The sequence below is a fragment of the Trachypithecus francoisi genome, unplaced genomic scaffold (assembly GCF_009764315.1).
Source record: "Trachypithecus francoisi isolate TF-2019V2 unplaced genomic scaffold, Tfra_2.0 Lachesis_group8, whole genome shotgun sequence".
Classification (NCBI taxonomy): Eukaryota; Metazoa; Chordata; class Mammalia; order Primates; family Cercopithecidae; genus Trachypithecus; species Trachypithecus francoisi.
Genome location: NW_022681473.1, coordinates 12,272,606 through 12,279,463, shown reverse-complemented (window position 1 = coordinate 12,279,463; position 6,858 = coordinate 12,272,606). Strand labels below are relative to the sequence as shown.

General features: G+C 52.5%; 1 pseudogene; it reads left to right on the top strand.

Moving 5' to 3' along the window:
- Positions 1-5,066: 5,066 nt before the first annotated feature.
- Positions 5,067-6,617, top strand: LOC117080027 (annotated as a pseudogene).
- The last annotated feature ends 241 nt before the right edge of the window (positions 6,618-6,858 follow it).

The following is a 6,858-nucleotide window of genomic DNA, read 5'->3' as shown; positions in this document are numbered from 1 at the left end:
TCACAGTGGCTCACGCCTGTAATCCCAGCACTTTGGGAGGCCGAGGCAGGCGGATCACTTGAGGTTAGGAGTTCAAGACCTGTCTGGCCAACATGGTTAAACCCCATCTGTACTAAAAATACAAAAATTAGCTGGGTACAGAGGTTCCAGTGAGCCAAGATTGTGCCACTGCACTCCAGCCTGGGTGACAGACCGAGACTCCATCTCAAAAAACAAACAAGCAAACAAAAAACGAATCGCCAAGTACTTCTGATGCAGCTGGTGTGTGGTCTGCAGTTTGGGAACCACGGTCCACCTGGCTCAAGCTGAAAGGTACCCTCTGCCTGTCTTTTTGCTCTTAGGAGCAAAATCAGATCCTAGCATCCCCAGAACCTGGGATGGGGGTTTCCTTTCGACCTCTGGGGAGAATTTTCTCCTAGACAGGCTTCTCTCAAAGTCTACTAGAGTCAGATCAGGTAGTAACTCCACACCCCACATCGTTATTAATGTTCATGACCTACATTTATATCATGTTTTAGATGCTGCTACTCGAAGCGTGGCCTCGCATTCCTTGGAGCTGATTAGAAATGCAGGGTCTCGGGCCACCCCCACGGCTGAATCCGAATCAGCGCATTAAGAAGTTCCTCGGGGAATTCATGTGCGCAGTGCATTGCAGCGTGGGAGCACAGCTCCAGGGTTACAGAGTGGCATCTGGCGGGAGTTGGGGGAGGGAGACCTGACCCCAGAGAGGGGAGGTAGCAGGAGAGGTAGCAGGAGAGGTAGCTGAGAGGTAGCAGGAGAGGTAGCAGGAGAGGTAGCAGGAGAGGTAGCTGAGAGGTAGCAGGAGAGGTAGCTGGAGAGGTAGCAGGAGAGGTAGCAGGAGAGGTAGCTGGAGAGGTAGCAGGAGAGGTAGCTGGAGAGGTAGCAGGACAGGTAGCAGGAGAGGTAGCAGGAGAGGTAGCTGAGAGGTAGCAGGAGAGGTAGCAGGAGAGGTAGCTGGAGAGGTAGCAGGAGAGGTAGCTGAGAGGCTGGGAGGCGGCCCATGCTGATGTGAGCCTGGTTTGGTCTCTCTCATCCCACTGCCTCAGTTCCCATTAAACGAAGCTGTCCCCACGGACCTGTCAGCAGCCTCCTGGTGGCTTAGTCCCTGGACCTCCGTCACAAGTAGCCCTCCCAGGCCTCAGCCACCAATTCCCAGGGCCGCCTGGCTATGGGAAGATGGGTCTGTGCTTGGCTTTCTTATTCCACGTCTTGGCCTGCCACAGACCCTTCCGGCAGGGCACCTGCTCTTGTGACATCCCAGCAAATCCCATCCGTTTGCCCTAGTCGCAACGGCTTATTGGGCACTTACTAAATGCCAGGGACTGAGAAAAGGACTCCACAGGCACCAGGTCATTTGGTCCTCACAAAATCCCGTGAGGATGCTGCAAAGATTATCTGCATTTGGCAGACAAGGAAACCAAGGCTCAGAAAAGTAAAATAACTTGTACAAGCTCCCATAATGAATAAGTGCTCAAGGTGGGATTTGAACTCTTGTCGGTCTGCCAGGCCTGAGTCCTTAACTAGAATGCCTCCATTTTTGCTGTTTTTATGGAGGACACTGAAGTTCAGTTTTGAAGTCTGCCCAGGGTCATATGGCTGTTAAGTGCTGGGCCTGGGGCTTGAACTCAGGATGGTGTATTCCCAAACCTCAAATTCTTAACTGCTGGGCTGGTTTCTTTATCCCAGGGGTCCCCAGCTCCCAGATTGTGGACTGGTACTGGTCTGTGGCCTATTAGGAACTGGGTCACACATCATGGGGTGAGCGGAGGGCAAGTGAGAGAAGCTTCATCTGTATTTACAGCCACTCCCCATCACTCTCATTACTGCCTGAGTCAGCGGCAGCAGTAGATTCTCAGGTGCACGAACCTTACTGTGAACTGCACATGTGAGGGATCTACATTATGCACTCTTTTTTTTTTTTTTTTTTTTTTTTTTTTTGAGGCAGAGTTTCGCTTTTGGTGCCCAGGCTGGAGTGCAATGACGCGATCTCGGCTCACTGCAACCTCTGCTTCCTGGGTTCAAGCAATTCTCCTGCCTCAGCCTCCCGAGAAGCTGGGATTACAGGCGCTTGCCACCATGTCTGGCTAATTTTGTATTTTCTTTTAGTAGAGACGGGGTTTCTGTATGTTGGTCAGGCTGGTGTCAAACTCCTGACCTCAGCTGATCCATCCACCTCGGCCTCCCAAAGTGCTGGGATTACAGGTGTGAGCCACCACTCCTGTTCTTATGCACTCCTTATACAGGTCCCTGATGCCAAAAAGTTTGGGGACTCCTGCTTTACCCCATGTTACAGATGTGGGAGCTGACACAGAGATGCTGAGCAAGTCAGTCTGGGTGTGTGAGGGTCTCCTATTGCTGTTCTGTCCACTCCAATTCCAGCTGCCTGGGCTCACTCTGGCATCAACCTTCTCTGTCTGGGCTACCTCAGCAATAACCAGCACTGGGAGCTGAGTAATCCCTGCCCTGTGGGAGGCTGAGGCCGGAGGATCTTTTGAGTCTAGGGGTTCAAGACCAGTCTGAGCAACACAGCAAGACCTCATCTCTACAAAAGATATAAAAATTAGCCAGGCGTAGTGGTGTGTACCTGTGGTCCCAGCTACTTGGGAGGCTGAGATGGGAGGACGGCCTGAGTCTGGGTGTTTGAGGCTGCAGTGAGCCGTGATGGTGCTACTGCACTCTAGCCTGCACGACAGAGTGAGACCCTGTCTCAATAAATAAATGAATTAAACCAACACTGATGAACCAGAGTCCTTGGAGCCACACCTGCAGCTTAGGATGCTCAGGAGCAGGCCAGGTGCGGGGGCTCTTGCCTGTAATCCCAACACTTTGGGAGGCCGAGGCAGGCAGATCACGAGGTTAGGAGTTCGAGACCCGACTCGAACTAAAAATACAAAATAGAGTCAATAGATAATAGAGTCAGACCCCGTCTCTACTAAAAATACAAAAATTATCCAGGCATGATGGCACGTGCCTGTAGTCCCAGCTACTCAGGAGGCTGAGGCAGGAGAAACACTTGAACCCAGGAGGTGGAGGTTGCAGTGAGCCGAGACTGCGCCACCACACTCCAGCCTGGGCAACAGAGAGAGACTCTGTCTCAAAAAAAAAAAAAAGAAAGAAAAAAGAAAAAGAAAAAAGAAAAAAAAAGAATGCTCAGGAGCTCAGCACAGTGGGGAGAAATGGAGACGGACACTTCTTGGCCCCACAGCTCCATGCCCCAAGTGGGGAGCCGACTGCACACCTGGCCACAGGAGGTGGTGAAGTGCACCAACTGCTGGCAGATCGGGAGGTGGTGGAAATGGGAACTGACAGTGTGGGTGGAGCTTCTCACCCCCCTAGGCACTGCCAGGAGCCCACCACAGCTGGGATGGTGGCCAGGGCAGGATGGGGGTTGCAGAGCTCCTGGGGTGGCCCTTGGCCAGCTGGGCAGGGAGCGCAGGGTCTGTGAGCTCCTCATTAGCTCTACAACTGCAGGTGAGTTGCTTAACCTCCCCAGACTTCACGCCTCATCTATAATGTGCCTCATCTATAATTTTTTTTTTGAGACAGAGTCTTGCTCTGTTGCCCAGGCTGTAGTGCAGTGGCACAATCTCGGCTCACTGCAACCTCCGCCTCCTGGGTTCAAGCGATTCTCCTCCCTCAGCCTCCCAAGTAGCTGGGATTACAGGCACCCGCCACCACACCCAGCTCATTTTTGTATTTTTAGTAGAGACAGGGTTTCCCCATGTTGGCCAGGCTGGTCTCGAATTCCTGACCTCAGGTGATCCACCTGCCTTAGCCTCCCAAAGTGCTGGGATTACAGGTGTGAGCCATGGTGCCTGGCTTACAATGGCTTCTTGTATGGCTGAGAGCCTTCAGAGCGTCACATATCTAAAGTGCCTAGCACCCAGTTCACATTATCACATGGGCTGGCCAAATCCAAGAGAGGCGATTGACACCCGGCTCCTGTGAGGGACAGGTGAATTATACAGTATATAGGAAAAATATGCAGTGCCGGCTACACAGTAAGCTGTATGTCAGTAACAGGTATTATCATTATTAGGAACAGGGACAACTACATACTTTGCAGAGCCCAGTGCAAAATGAACTTGCGGGGCCCTTGCTCACACATCATGAAGAATTTCAAGGTGGCGACAGCAAAGCATTAAATCAAGCTCGAGCCCTTTGGAGTGTAGGGCCCTCTGCAGCTGCGAAGGCTGCACAACCATGAGGCTGCCTGTGCTTGGGACACAGGACACCAGAATCTTTTTTTTTTTTTTTGAGATGGAGTCTCGCACTGTCACCCAGGTTGGAGTGCAGTGGAGCAATCTCGGCTCACTGCAAGCTCCGTCTCCCAGGTTCACGCCATTCTCCTGCCTCAGCCTCCCGAGTAGCTGGGACTACAGGCGCCCGTCACCATGCCCGGCTCATTGTTTTTTGTATTTTTAGTAGAGTCGGGGTTTCACCATGTTAGCCAGCCAGGATGGTCTTGATCTCCTGACCTCATGATCCACCCGCCTCGGCCTCCCGAAGTGTTGAGATTACAGGTGTGAGCCACCGTGCCCGGCCCAGAATCTTTATAACGGGCTCAGCTGTCTGTCCTTGGGAGGGTTGCTTGTCTGCTCAATGCTGGCAATGAGTGAGGCTTTGGGTTCCATGCCTCCCGTGGTCTCCAGATTATTCTGGGAGAGCCCCTTATTACCTAGGAACTCCTAATAGCTGCTGCTCAGCCCAGCCCCAGATACATCTGTCTGGAATAAGAGAACAGGATCCTTGAGTGAGAGGGCAGAAGACCCTTTGAGGTCATCCCCTTCCCACCCCAAAATGGGGAGGACCTGCCAAGAACATGTGGGACCCAGTGATGGGGCAGGACGAAGACCCAGCCTCTGACTCCTAGCCTGGGAGCCCCATCTGGAAGAAGCAGCTCAGGCCTGATGAGGACGCCAGGGCTCCATGGCAGGAAGAGGGTGTGCTGGGGAGAAGGGGTGTGGGGAGGACAGTGCCACACCTGTCAGCCTGGGCTGTCCCTGGAGAAGGGGAGGGAGGAGTTTTTGTTCTCTTGGCTTCTCTGTGTTTTTTTGCAGTGGCACAAATTGCTTTTGTAATAACAGGAAAAAACGATCAACGAACCTTCATTTAAGAAAAAGCACAGTGTTCTCATGGGAACCAAGAAGACAAGGCCTTAATGCAAAGTATATTCTGAGAGGAGAAAACAAGAAAAACAGAGACGATTGGATTACAGCAATTGCTCTTATAACTCCCCCCCCCCGCCCACCCCCTCGAGGAGAAGCTGGTTTGAAGGACTGAGTATCAAATCCCTGCTGAGCTCTGAGGTTCCAGGTGTGGATGGGGTGTAAGGACCACGTATGTGTCAGTGTGCATGGGTGTGACTATGTGAGCAACTGGGGGTGTGAGATTCAGGCCCAGTCGGCTTGTCCAGAAGCCAGGCCTGAGATGTCCTGGGGGTGTTAACAGGAGTAGAGAGATCCCAAAGGAACACGGGCTTTGAAACGAGGCAGAATTGAGTTGGAGTCCCAACCCCACCAACCCCACCTCTCTTCACCCCCCAGGCAGCGTAGAAAACAACGCCTGCCTCTCTCCAGGCGTCCTCATGGAAGTGACAGAGTCTTTAAACCCTGCGTGGCAATCCCTGACGCACCGCCGTGATGCCTAGGGAAAACAGGGCAACCTGGAAACCCAACCACTTCCTTAAGATCATCCAACTATTAGACGATTATCCGAAATGTTTCATCGTGGGAGCAGACTATGTGGGCTCCAGGCAGATGCAGCAGATCCGCATGTCTCTCCGAGGGAAGGCCGTGGTGCTGATGGGCAAGAACGCCATGATGCGCAAGGCCCTCCGAGGGCACCTGGAAAACAGCCCAGCTCTGGAGAAACTGTTGCCTTGTTTCTGGGGGAATGTGGGCTTTTCGTTCACAAGGAGGACCTCACTGAGATCACGGACATGCTACTGGCCAGTAAGGTGCCAGGTGCCACCCATGCTGGTGCCATTACCCCATGTGAAGTCACTGTGCCAGCCCAGAATACTGGTTTGGGGCCCGAGAAAACCTCCTTTTCCCACACTTTAGGTATCACCACTAAAATCTCCAGGGGCACCATTGAAGTCCTGAGTGATGTGCAGCCAATCGAGACGGGAGACAAAGTGGGAGCCAGTGAAGCTAAGCTGCTGACCGTGCTCAACATCTCCCCCTTCTCCTTTGGGCTGGTCATCCAGCAGGTGTTTGACAATGGCAGTATCTACAGCCCTGAAGTGCTTAACATCACAGAGGAAACCACATTCTCACTTCCTGGAGTGAGTCCGCAATATTGCCAGTGTTTGTCTGCAGATCGGGTACCCAACTGTTGCATCAGTGCCCCATTCTATCCTCAGCGGGTACAAAGGAGTCCTGGCCTTGTCTGTGGAGACTGATGACACCTTCCCGCTTGCTGAAAAGGTCAAGGCCTTCTTGGCTGATCCATCTGCCTTTGTGGCTGCTCCCCCTGTGGCCACTGCCACCATGGCTGCTCCTGCTGCTGCTGGTGCAGCCCCAGCTAAGGTTGAAGCCAAGGAAGAGTCGGAGGAGTCGGATGAGGATATGGGATTTGGTCTCTTTGACTAATCACCAAAAAGCAACCAACTTACCCAGCTTTATTTGCAAAACAAAGAAATAAAGGCTTATTTAAAAAAAAAAAATAAAACAACATCTGCTTCCACGGTTGTGGCAGTGGGGTTTAAAGAAAAGGAGCAGGCAGAAAGAGCACACAGTAGTGAAGCACACCCCAAGCCTCTTAGAGGCCATGACAGCCTCAGAGCAGGCAGAAGGAGCACACAGTAGGTATTCGGCCAGCGTGAAGCCCCCA